Source organism: Rhagoletis pomonella, unplaced genomic scaffold (genome assembly GCF_013731165.1).
Source record: "Rhagoletis pomonella isolate Grant_MI unplaced genomic scaffold, Rhpom_1.0 Rhpom_scaffold_00006, whole genome shotgun sequence".
NCBI classification, from domain to species: domain Eukaryota; kingdom Metazoa; phylum Arthropoda; class Insecta; order Diptera; family Tephritidae; genus Rhagoletis; species Rhagoletis pomonella.
This window is the reverse complement of record NW_023458560.1, coordinates 63,257,176-63,269,215: the sequence shown is the minus strand read 5'-3', so window position 1 is coordinate 63,269,215 and position 12,040 is coordinate 63,257,176. Positions and strand designations below refer to the sequence as shown.

Sequence of the window (12,040 nt, the reverse complement as noted above, 5' to 3'; positions counted from 1 at the left end):
ATTTTGATAAAATTAAATAAAGTTAAAGCTCACTCACTACAGCATTTGAAATGCCGTTTTTAATTACAAAGTATTTAGTGTGTAATATAAGTGTCGATGGCAAACTAATATTAGTATCGCTCCAAGTATATGAATCGATAAAAATATCGAACATTATAAAATATCGATATCTATTATGTATGTAAGTTAAACATAAAGACAAAAGTATCGATAACAACATAGAAATCGATAACCTTAACGATAAATTTATCGATAATTTTAATAAATTTCCACCCCACACACTTTACATACGAATTAAAGTAATTTCTGATTTTTTTCCCTCAATTTCCATTTTGATAAAAATAAGTAAAATTAGTAATGTGACTTAAAGCTCACTGCAACATTTAAAATGCATTTATCAATTAAAAAGTATTTAGTACATATGTAGATTCAGTTAAGTTTCATGATCAACAGCTAAAACCAGTTGCTGTGACTGGGCTATGAATCAAAATCTCGCAAATGTTCCGAAATAAGGGCAAAAAGCGACAGCCAGCAAAGAGTAAAATAACCAAAAGAAAAGCGAAAGACGGACAAATAAAAGCTACTACAAATAGTACATACTTAAATATGTAACTACATACATATGTATGTAACTGCCACACGCCACACGCACTGGAAATGTGCGAGACTGGTTGTATGTTGAAAGTAAATTAACATTGGAAATTTACGCAGCGCGGTTGCTGCTGTCACCGGCGCCGCTCTGCTAACGAGATAACAACGAATCGATTGCAGACTAAGCAGAGCAGCGCAGAGCAGCGCAGCGCAACTACGACGCATCCGACAGATCCGATACGATTGCCATGCGCCGGCCAAGCGACGAACAAAGCTGACAACGCGCTGCTTGCAGCGTTGGCGCCCAACAAATTCCATTCGCCCGGTAATCGGCATTTGGCGGCGAAGGCGCTCCAAGTTAAACGCCAACAAGTTTGCTGCTTTTTTTTCTACTTTTATTTCTCTATTTTTACATCACTCAATTCAATTTCAACTTCGGCATCAGCTGTTCTTAGGCTGCTGTTATCGGTTGATGGTGCAGCTGCTGCTGACGTCGCGTCGACTGGGCGCTGTAGTGCTGGACGTCGCCTAAAAGGGAAAACTGCTGCGACCTGAGATTTATTTAGTGTGCAACCGTCGTGGAAATCGGACGTCGCCAAAAGTGTTTTAACGAAACGTGACGTATCGTAGAGTTGATTGCTTTTACTACTTGCATGCAGTTCTCAGTTACTGGATACAAACAGGCAATTGTGCATAGATGTGTAAATCGTTCTTAAAAATCGAATATAAAAGTGGATATTATGTATGTAGATTAAAAAGTGCGCGCAAAAAAAAGTCGAGCTGTGATTACTGAAGTTGTTTGAATGAAGTTGAAAAAATTCAATAAATTTTAATAATAAATTTTGTGTGGAACGGCTGTGCTGCAAGAGTAACTAGCGAAAATTTGTCTATTCCATTTCATTGTGCTGTGAAAGTTTCAGTAAGTGAATAGTGGGAGGTTTTATTAAAAAAAAGAAATCAATATTATACTCGCAGAAAACGAGATAAACAGAATTTTTTATAGCTCACTTGGAAGAGATGAAATAAAGTTATAGAAGCAAAAACACTTTACGCTGATAATTAAAATTTTGAAAAATGTAAATTCTAAAAAGGTCCTTATTAAAATTTGAAGTATTTATTATTATTAAAAATGCAAACATATACGTAAAATAAATTAAAATCTATAACAGAAAAACATACCTATAGATAAATTTGTTTGAAGAAATAAATTTTACTAAATAATTTTTTTTTTAAGAAAAAAATTATACTAAAATTTTGTAGAACTAATCTAAAAGTACTCACAAGTTTTAACTTACAATGTTAAAAAAATTATTAAATAATGAAAAACATCACTAAATTTGTTTCGAAAAATTCAACTAATTCAAAAATAAATCTTAATAGAGGTACTCGTAATTATTAACAGCCAATTTAACGAAAGCAATTTAAGTGAAAAATGATTTTAATCTTTCGAATTTTATATGGAAATTGACATAAAATAAAAAATCATTTTCCATTTAAGTTGCTGGTGAAACCGGCAGTAATTCTGGAAAGATCCTCGAAACCCACTAAAATCTCGCAACTTTTCCCTAACAGTCAAATTTTGTTTAAGCTTTTATTTTCGAATTTTCCTACTTGCTGCCTTTAACGTAAATTTACTTAAAAAAGTATGTTAAAAAAATAAAAGCAATTAGTCAAATCAAATAGAAAATTCTTAGAAAACCAACACATATAAATTTCAATAAAAGTTTCACCAATATTAATACTTCGCGCGAAAATTTATGTAAAATTGGCCTGAGACTTGTTGTGCAGAAAATTACGGCAAAGTTTACTTATTTGCATGAGAAACACAGTTGGGCACATAAAAGATCCCGAAAACTCTACAAAAATCCATAAAATTTCTGATGCTCTGTAAAGTCTCTCAGATAATGACAATAAAGCTTCTGGTAAATGATTAGAATAATTCTCATGAGAATAAGAATTCACTATCATGGTAATGGATATTTGCACTCACCGTAAATTACATATCCATTCTCATTACTAATTAGACGTTGAGAATGAGAGTGTATTCCTATTCCCATGAGAACTATTCTCATCGTTTATCAGAACCTTAAGAAGCGCCTAAGCGATTCTTGCTGATTCCTTCTGTGTTTCTCTTCTGTGCCATTGGCCATCAATTGGAAATGCCATGTGAGGCCAAGTCCTTCTTCACACTGGTCTTTGCATCCGTTCGCGTTGAATACTTTCAGGATTGAAGCCAGCGGTGGCGCTGTATTTTAAATCACTGCCCTATGTCTATGTTGTAAAGGTCAGACAGCTCATCGAGCCATGCTCTGCAGTATTCGTAAATCTTTCGCAGAATCTTTCTCTCGAATACGTCAGAGTCAAACGAATTGTCATTGCCCGCGCTTCTTTGCCATTTACCAGCCAAGCCATGATGGGTAGCTTATAGAGTGTGATTTTCGTGCGTCGGAAGAGTGCCGGGGCGCGAATGTTCTTACTGTCGGAAGATGTTGGAGGAAAGAAGACAAAAGATACTTTATCTTGTCCTCGTTCACCCTTAGACCCATTCACTTTGATTCCATATCCAACTTAAAAAAGGCATAACAAACGGTTGTTGAGGCCGATGAAGTCGATGTCATTGCCATGCTCTTTGAACAAGTTTTTCTACCATCAGAGTGAAGAAATCACACGACATGGAGTCGTCGTTTAACTGTCACGGTACTTTTCGAATATTTGGCGTATGTTGAATGCCCAGTCTATGGTGGAGCTACCAGTGAGCTACAGTCTTTCTCACAATACGTTCGATAAGGCCTTGCATGCCATATTAAGAGAGCTGATCCCACGGTAGTAGGCAGTTTTGACAGAGCACACTTCAATTCAAGCCGTCAGTGATGTCGATTCCGATGTCTTTGATTGGGGCTCAACAGGGTGACAAGTTTTCCTGCCGTAATTTAGGTATGTTCTGAACATGGGTCACTAGGCTGACCTATTCAAGAGACTTTTCGTAAGTCGCCTAATCTAGTGGTAACATTTTTAGGGCACTTTCGTATGTTTTTTTACTTCTCTCTGCTTTTATAACGGCAAAGATATCGTATCGCTCTCTTAATATTTATAATCTGTAGGGATCCCCTATATCTATCACACACATGTATGTAGCTCTCGTATTGGCATATTGTTGTTCTTGTTGTAGCGGATACTCAATCCTGCCAATCGTTCTCATCAAGTTCAACTACCGGGAGACCCAGGAAGTGTGAAACTCCGACTGGGTTGATATATAGGGACAGGGGCGTTAGCTGAGTGGGGTTTTGGGGAATGCAAAGAGCTGCCGTGAGCCATGCGGTGACTATCCGCGTGCCGGGTACTCGTTGAGTACATCTGCGTTTACTTTTACGAGCTTAGCCCACTGCAGAGTCCAGAGCGAAGTTGGACTATGGTGGTGCGAGTTTCCCGACGCAAACAAAGCTTTGTCTCATCCACTGTGTTCCCAAAACGGCATTCACAGATCAGGAATCGATGTAAGTCGAGACCGAGTTCCCTTGACTGCCGGTTATAGCCCGTCGGTATGCTGTCAAGTCTAGAGGTTGTTTTTTGAACCCCCGGACCTCGTCCGTCCGTTCCTTCCTTCTACCTTCTGACGTGCCTAGACGAGGGCTCTGTTCAGGTGCCCACATCTGTGAGACCCTACTAGGAACTACTTACAGTGCATCATGTTGTGCTGTGGAAGCATTTGAGTTTCGTCGTGAAGGTGGTGCTGTGGCGACATAAGAAGACATCCAGTTGCGGGCCGGAGTGCGGTGTTGTGGCATGCCGACGACCACATCGTTTGGGCTCTCTGAAATTCGACTACTGGCGTCGGTACGTAATGACCGCAAAATTAAGGATAATTTATTTTTTTTTTTGCAATGCCTAAAAAATGAAGATCAACAGTTACCGTCTTCTAACGTATTTGGAAAATTTCGACATCACTTTTCAAATTTCGCAAATATTTAAAAAAAATTCAGCCGAGTTGCCAAAAATTCGAAAATTTCCGAGTAAATCGCGAGAATTTAAAAAAAATCCGAAAAACCAAAATCCACTAATTTATTTACAAGAAGCTAATTTGCCTGCTATTTTCTGCCCAAATAATATCAGCCAAACGTTGCAAAAAAAAAAACAAAAAAGAACTATTTAGTCTTCCTGCTCAAAATTTTCGAAAAAGTGGTTAAAATAAAACCACTGTATAATAAACTGAAATAAAAAATATAAAGAAATATACAGGTAAAATAAAGTTAAATTAACTTAAATTAATTATAACAAATTAAAAAAATAACAAAACTAAATTAAAAATAAAATAGTTACAAAATTTAAATGAAAAAAAATTGAAGAAAATAAAAGTCAAAAATTTTATAAAAAAACATCTGAAAAAAAATCATAAAATTTAAATTTAATTTTAAAAAGTAAAAAAAAAAAATAATTGTATTGAATTTTTTCCATAACGTAATATCCAAAAAAAGTCATTATTACAACGCTCGTTTGCTGGAAGAAGGCCTCAAGCTTAAAATAAAAACAAAATTGAGGGAAGTTGGAAGAAGTGCTCTTATTTTATGTTGAGCAAAAAGTTGACAGCGAAATCTGTCAATTAAATTTCACAAGAAGATAATATATTTTTGGAAACTTTTCGTTACTATTAATTTGTTTTTGTTTTTGTATGAAGAACCAACAGACCAAATTATTTAATATCGTTTTTCTAAAATTCCAGATTTTTTGGATTATGACGTTCTTCCAGCAAATGTGCGAAATATAAGTCCTGAGTGGTATCGCAACTGTGTCTAATTTTCTTAGCGACTTCAATTGCTTTACATACATATCTAAACATTTGTCCTTTGGAAATTCACATAATTTTTTTCTTTTTATGCCATTTGAGTATCGTTTTTCTCACACAATTAATCGAGCTGCAACACAAACACACTAATATTTATCTGAAATTTTTTATAAGAAACAAATGTTTACCGCTAACTAAATATGCAAATTTTTGCATGTACATTAGTGTGGTCCAAAAAAAAAAGAGTTAATTTAAAATTTTAATCCTCTCACCCCCTAGGATTGTTCTATACCGAAAAAGATATACCTGTGTTTTTTTTTTTTAATTGGAAATCAAAAAATATTTAGTCTTGGCGCTCAAAGTTTCCCATGTATTTTATATGGAAAATTTTTTTTTATAGAAATGGTATAGAAAATCAATATTTTTCGACCGGAACGCTCGGTATCAATGCAGGAGACTTCCAATAATAATACTCAATTGCTTATTTTAGAATTTTTTAACATTAACGATTTTTTTATGGATCTCCGATTGCATTATTTAGGGGTTTCCGCGGACTGATGCAAATAATTGATATTTAAAAAGTGGTTAAATAAACAATTGCCTGTTATTATTGAAAGTCTCCTGAAGAGAACCAGAGTTTTCCAATAGAAAAATATTCATTTTCAAGAATTCTATACTATTTCTACGAAATTTTGTTTTACTCCATATAAAAAAAGGGGGATATGTTTTCGGTATAAAACAATCCCAGGGGTTGAAAGCATTAAAATTCCGATTGCACATTTTTTTTTTTTTTTTTACCACCCTAATGTACATTCACATGGCCAAACGCATATTTTGCATAATAACTGCGTGAGCAAGTCCACATATGTACATACATACATACATACACACATATATATGTATGTATACATACAGTGTCACATAGTACATCGGTCTGACAGATACGAGACAACTTCAGCGAAAGATGAACAGAAAACAGTTTCTACATACAATTTGAATGCGCGGCTCAGGCAGCAACGTAGCAAATTTCCAAAAAAGAAGTGTGCGAAAAATTCGTTGGTTTCACTCAAATAATGAAAAGCTAAGCGTGAAGCGAGGGAAAAACCGAAAGGAAAAATAATTTTGAGATAAGATGCCGCATTTTGCAGCTGCAGTTGAGTGATGAGCGTGAAATAAATGCGATTTAGGTGTAAGCGTGTAGGTGTAGGCATAACGTGCACATATACATACATACTATATTTAAGTTGTATCCTAATATGCACAAAGCAAACATTTTTCCAATTTTTTCCAATCTTTGAGAAATTTTTGTTTTTCAAGTGGATATACAACATTTTGGTCCAACATTTTTCCCAAGGTTTGACTAAAAGTTGAAAAAAGTTTGAATTCAAATTGATATCCAAGCTTTGCTGCAGCGGAGGACTCAGAATATTTTGCATACAAAAAATATGCCCTTTTTTGTTAGAATGAGTTGGTTCTGCAATTGCGGTATACTTGGAAAATCAACATTTTAAATTGGATATGTATTGGATATCCACTTGAGCTCCATCCCAAATGTTTACTGGGATAAGTAAATATGTATAACAGAAATTCATATACTATGTACATACAAGCATACAATGTGTTTACAATATTGTTTGATAACTTACGTTCGTAGCACAAAATGTAGCATTTTCCTCTTCATTGCATCTGTTATTTTTCTCCGTTTTGTGTGTACAACAGTGCGTATGAGCAAAATTATCAATCTTTTGGTATATCAATCAGCCAGCAGCAGACAGTGTGGCTTTTATGATGGACATTATTTATATTTGTGTGTCGAAAATATTTCGCCACAAACATGTTTATCGTAATCCACCTCCTTTTCTGAATTTTTGTGGTGAAGAAAGATTGATTTAGTCTATGTATTTTGTATTTGTATTTAGTAATGAAATATTTTTTCTTGTAAAATTAATTTCATCCAAAGTGCTTAGAAATGACAGCATTGTACCAAAAATATCCCATTAGAGGCCTACTTGTACATATGCAATACATCCCAGTGGGAAAAGGTAATGTCTGGGAATACAAAAGTTAATGGATAACCCCTATAACGTGCGCACGAAAAGATGCAAGCATTTTTCTTCAGCGTTGTCATACGAAAGTTATGTGTCGCATGTCGCTTTGCGAAACTACAAATAGAATCTAAATAGAAATTTTAAATAAAAATAAAAAAATAAAGTCTGTGACACAGGTTATGAACCTGTGAACAATAACACGGCAGTCGAAGACGCATCCATTCGGCTACAGCAGCTGTTGAGGTAACGTGAGCAAAAGTCATACTTGAGTTAGTTGTAAAAAATAGAATTTTTAATTGCCAAAGGGTGGGTGGGATATTTATAAAAAAAAAAATGTATTTATTTTAAAAAGTCCAAATTTCCAACTTTTTCTAATAAACAATACATATGCAGTGAAAGCTCCCATACTTTTTGTCCGACTATGGGAGATGTCCGCTTATGGGAATTTCGCAAAAAATAATATTAAAATTTAAATTTAAAAAATTCCTAAATTAAAATAATATTTTTCCTTCAATAGATAAAAACAGAATTAATGAAAAGTAAATTCAAATTTATGGCGTTTTCTTTTCTATAGACAAATTTCATTTCCCATTTCGCTGAAGCACTAAGAAGAGGGCAATGAAAAGTAAAATTTCTTTTTAGAAAATAAAACATCTCTGAATGTGGACGTGTGTACTTGTGTACATTTCCACACATGCACATGCGCAAGAGTCAACATCAGACTAGAAAAAAACAAAACTGACCGCTTATTTGAGCTTTGCGTCCGCTTATGGGAGATTTTTTTTTCATAACTAGACATGTTTGAGTGTCCGCGTCCGTTTATCGGAAAGTCCGTGTATGGGAGAGCATTTTCTATGGAAAAAAAAACAAAAATTGTTCGTTCCCAAGAATGTGTCCCCTTAAAGGAGATGTCCGCTTGTTAGAGCGTCCGTCTATGGGTGCTTTCACTGTGTATAGAAAGTTGCTAAAAAAGACAAAAGAAAAAATTTGTTTGCAGGTTTTAAAAAAGCTGCAAAAAATATACAAAGCATAGGGAAATGAATGGACCTCTATCAAAGTACGTAATGTAATGTAATGTAAATGTTATGGGTGTAAAAGAAAGGGACACCGCGATCAAGAAAATGTTATGTAACCCTATCACGGTTCCTAATCCTGAAGGCCCAAGATGTTATTAGCCTCCCATACGGTCCGTTTCCACAGGCAAAAGTTTTTGCCTACCAACTGTCATTTTTATTGCCTCATATAAATTTTATCAGAGACAATATTTGTGCGTGGGCATTTTTTATCTTAGCCTTAGTAAGAGGCCTATTTTTGCCAGATTTAATCACGTAAAAAATTTAGAAAATATATTATTTTACACCCAAGTACAAAATTGCTGGCCATATTTATCAAGATGAAAGCTCTGATAACTATTGCTTACCAAGAACAATATGCGGTCTCCATTGGCAAAATTTTTCTTGATAACATTATCAAGATCAAAACTTTTGCCTGTGGAGACAGCAAGTTATGAAAGCTAAACGTTTCTTGGTGGATGAATTCCTAACCTTAAGGGCATCGAAGAACTGAAGCATTGCAGTCTTAGTCTGGCCCATGCCGGACAATTACACGTAATGTGCTCCGGCATCTCTTCGTTTTCAAGGCAAAGACGGCATTCCGTCTCTGTGGAAATACCATACTTACGAAATCGACATAAGACATTGTACAAAATACAATGACAAAGGCATGAAATATCAATAAGATTGCTAGCACCACGGCCTGAAAGACCTTGAACCAAGCACCCACTGCAATAGAAAGTTTGGCGGCAGGTCCAAAGACACCGCACCTGCTCTAACCTTCATATTTGATGCGTCTGTGTACCAGTATAAATATCTGGGAGGTAAATTATTTGACCAGACATCTCGATCTAGAATTTTGACTTGGAATTTCCTTCCAAAGTAAAATACTGAGAACATGAAAAATGAACCAGGACATCTACCACGCCGGTGGTTGTGTATTCGCCATACTAATTTAAATAAGTTGTTATTCAATTTCAACTGGATTTCTGACGCCGAGGTAGATGTCCCGGCTAGTTTTGCATTATCCGTATTCTGCGCTATCTGAACAGGAAATCTGCCCGATCCGCATTGAGCTTCAGAGGTAAGTTATTTGAAATTCGACCCAAGTACACAGTTCTACACTGCTGTTATTCACTCAATACTCAAACATGCCAGGTTGTTTTGGTTTTTCTCAACTTCTTTGTACAAAATTTTCCTCAACCCTTCATCCGCTATTCACGCTAACACACGCACCCACCCACCACCTTTTTCACAGCTGACCAGCTGTGCTGGAAATTAAATTAATTTATCTGCGCGCGATTGGTTTTCACTTTTCCCGACCATCTGTTTTGTTTTATATGCCTTCAGCTGGCGTTATTTTCCTAATGTATACATACATACACCATAAATACTTCCCTTGACCGCGACTTCGAAAATAATGCCACGATTTGAGGCTGCTGGCTGCCACTGACAGCAGCGCCACAAAGTCACAATGACATTGGGTCGCCATTTGAGCAGCTCGATGGCGGCACTGAGCGCTTCACTGTGACACTGAGCGTTCTAATTTGGTCCTAATCGTTAATGTTGGCATGGTTTGTTTTCGATGTTTTTTTTTTTTGTTGATGAGTGACGGCGCATGTGCTTTTTTCACTTCCTTTTTATCACTTTCTTTGCTCACCATGCAATCGGCCGCTGTTTCTAATTCTACACAATTTATTTACTATTACTCTTTGCTTCTACATTTGCAGGTTAATTTTCTTCCTTATCCACTTATTCTTAATCCCAGCATTTGCTTGATGAGAGGGTGCATTTTTGGGGGTGGTATGCTTGGCAAAATGATATTGTGGAAATGTTTTTCTTTTAGCAATTAATTCTTTATAATCTTTCTTTGCAATGCAAGCAAAAATTATTTTATATCCTACTGGCTTGGCTTGCTTCGGGAGGTCAATGCAAAAATGGTGTTGAAAAACAAAAAAAACGGGTTGAAAAGTAAAAAGTCTTAATTTAGGTTAAAAAAACTGCAGAGAGAAGAACCCTCCGCACACATAGCCCGAGAATAACAGCTCTATGATTTCATATGGAATACTAATCCCTTTCGATTTTCTGCAAAGAATTCACTAAATGGTTTGAAAGCAGTGCGTAATCTTTTCCCATGGTCTAACCGCTAAAAAATTTGTCCGATCCGTCAACGTGTAGCACAGATGTTCATATACCAATAATTCTCGCTAATTCACAGGACTAAAAAATTTTCATTGGCTGAATGAGACGTATGATCTTTTAAATATCGTTCAAATTGGACCATAGATATTTGTATGTGTGTATGTACCTTAGGGTAGTACAAAAATACTTGCCTAGGACTTTTCTAAATAAAAAACAGAGTACCCGTACCTTTCTGTAAAATTTTTTTTTTTAGAACTGCCTCAAAGCCCTTGAAGTTATACATATATTTTATACGGGGAAAACACTTATTCGTACAAATGGTATAGAATTCTTGAAAATCAATACTTTTTCGATCGGAAAACTATGCTTATTTTTAGGAGACTTCCAGTAATAATACCCAATTATTTATTTAACCATTTATTAATCTTAACTATCTTTTATAGGTCTCTTAAAAACCCCAATAAATGCAAAAAGATAAAATAAAACACTGGATATTTTTATCATACCTCGATGTAATATCTCAACTAACTAAGTAAAATTTGGCATATAATACAGATATCAATCCTCTTCAAAAATATTTCCATTAACTTGTTAAGTAAATTTATTCTTAATTTCGAAACAGTTGGCAACCCTCTTCAAAACATAATTAGAGAAATGAAGCCTTATAAAAATATTTTTCATTGATACTTATGCATATTAAAAGGCTTCTTCTATAAACTTAACTTATTTAAATTGCTTTTACCTTTTTGATTAGGTGGCAACACTCTTCAAAAATAGTTTAGAAATAAAGCTTGCTTTAAATCTTTCTCATTTGACGCCCATATTAAACTATTTCATTTAACTTTTAATTGAATTGACTTTGAATTTCGAAACAGGTGGCAAACTTGCCTAGAAATATTTGCATTATAAAGATTTCCTAAACATCTCTCGCTTGACACTCGTATTAAAGTATTTCGTTTAAGTTTATAATCAAAATAATTTAAAATTTCTAGACAGGTGGCAACCCTCATAAATAATAAGCTTGGAGTAAAGCTTTCTAAATCCCTCGTTTTATACCCGTATTTAATTTAATTTATTATTTAAATTGACTTTTATTATTAAATTGACCTTTTGAACAGGTGGCAGCCCTCTTTAAACTTATTTCTATATAAAACGTTATTGAGCTCGTCTGATCCTTTTTAATTAATTGATTTTGACTTTTGAAAAGATGGCAGCTCTAAGGAAGTATCCTATATATTAATACAGTTTTTAACCTATCAGTGGGCAAATTTCATTGAATTCGTTGAGCCGTTTTAGCGTGAATGAGCAACAAACATACACAGACACACACACTCACAAATTTTCACATTAATATATTAATTAATATTAGTAGGATATCCTACCATGTATGGATGTAGAAAGGCGAGTGAACAATTTTTAGGGAAAAA

General features: G+C 34.9%; 1 long non-coding RNA gene across 1 annotated transcript in view; it reads left to right on the top strand.

Annotated features, from left to right (window-relative positions):
- The first annotated feature begins 1,176 nt into the window (after positions 1-1,176).
- Positions 1,177-12,040, top strand: part of LOC118741095 — a 20,123-nt gene continuing 9,259 nt past the window's right edge. The window contains exon 1 of the long non-coding RNA XR_004993225.1: positions 1,177-1,510. This is a non-coding gene — a long non-coding RNA (uncharacterized LOC118741095). The remainder of the gene's footprint in view (positions 1,511-12,040) is intronic.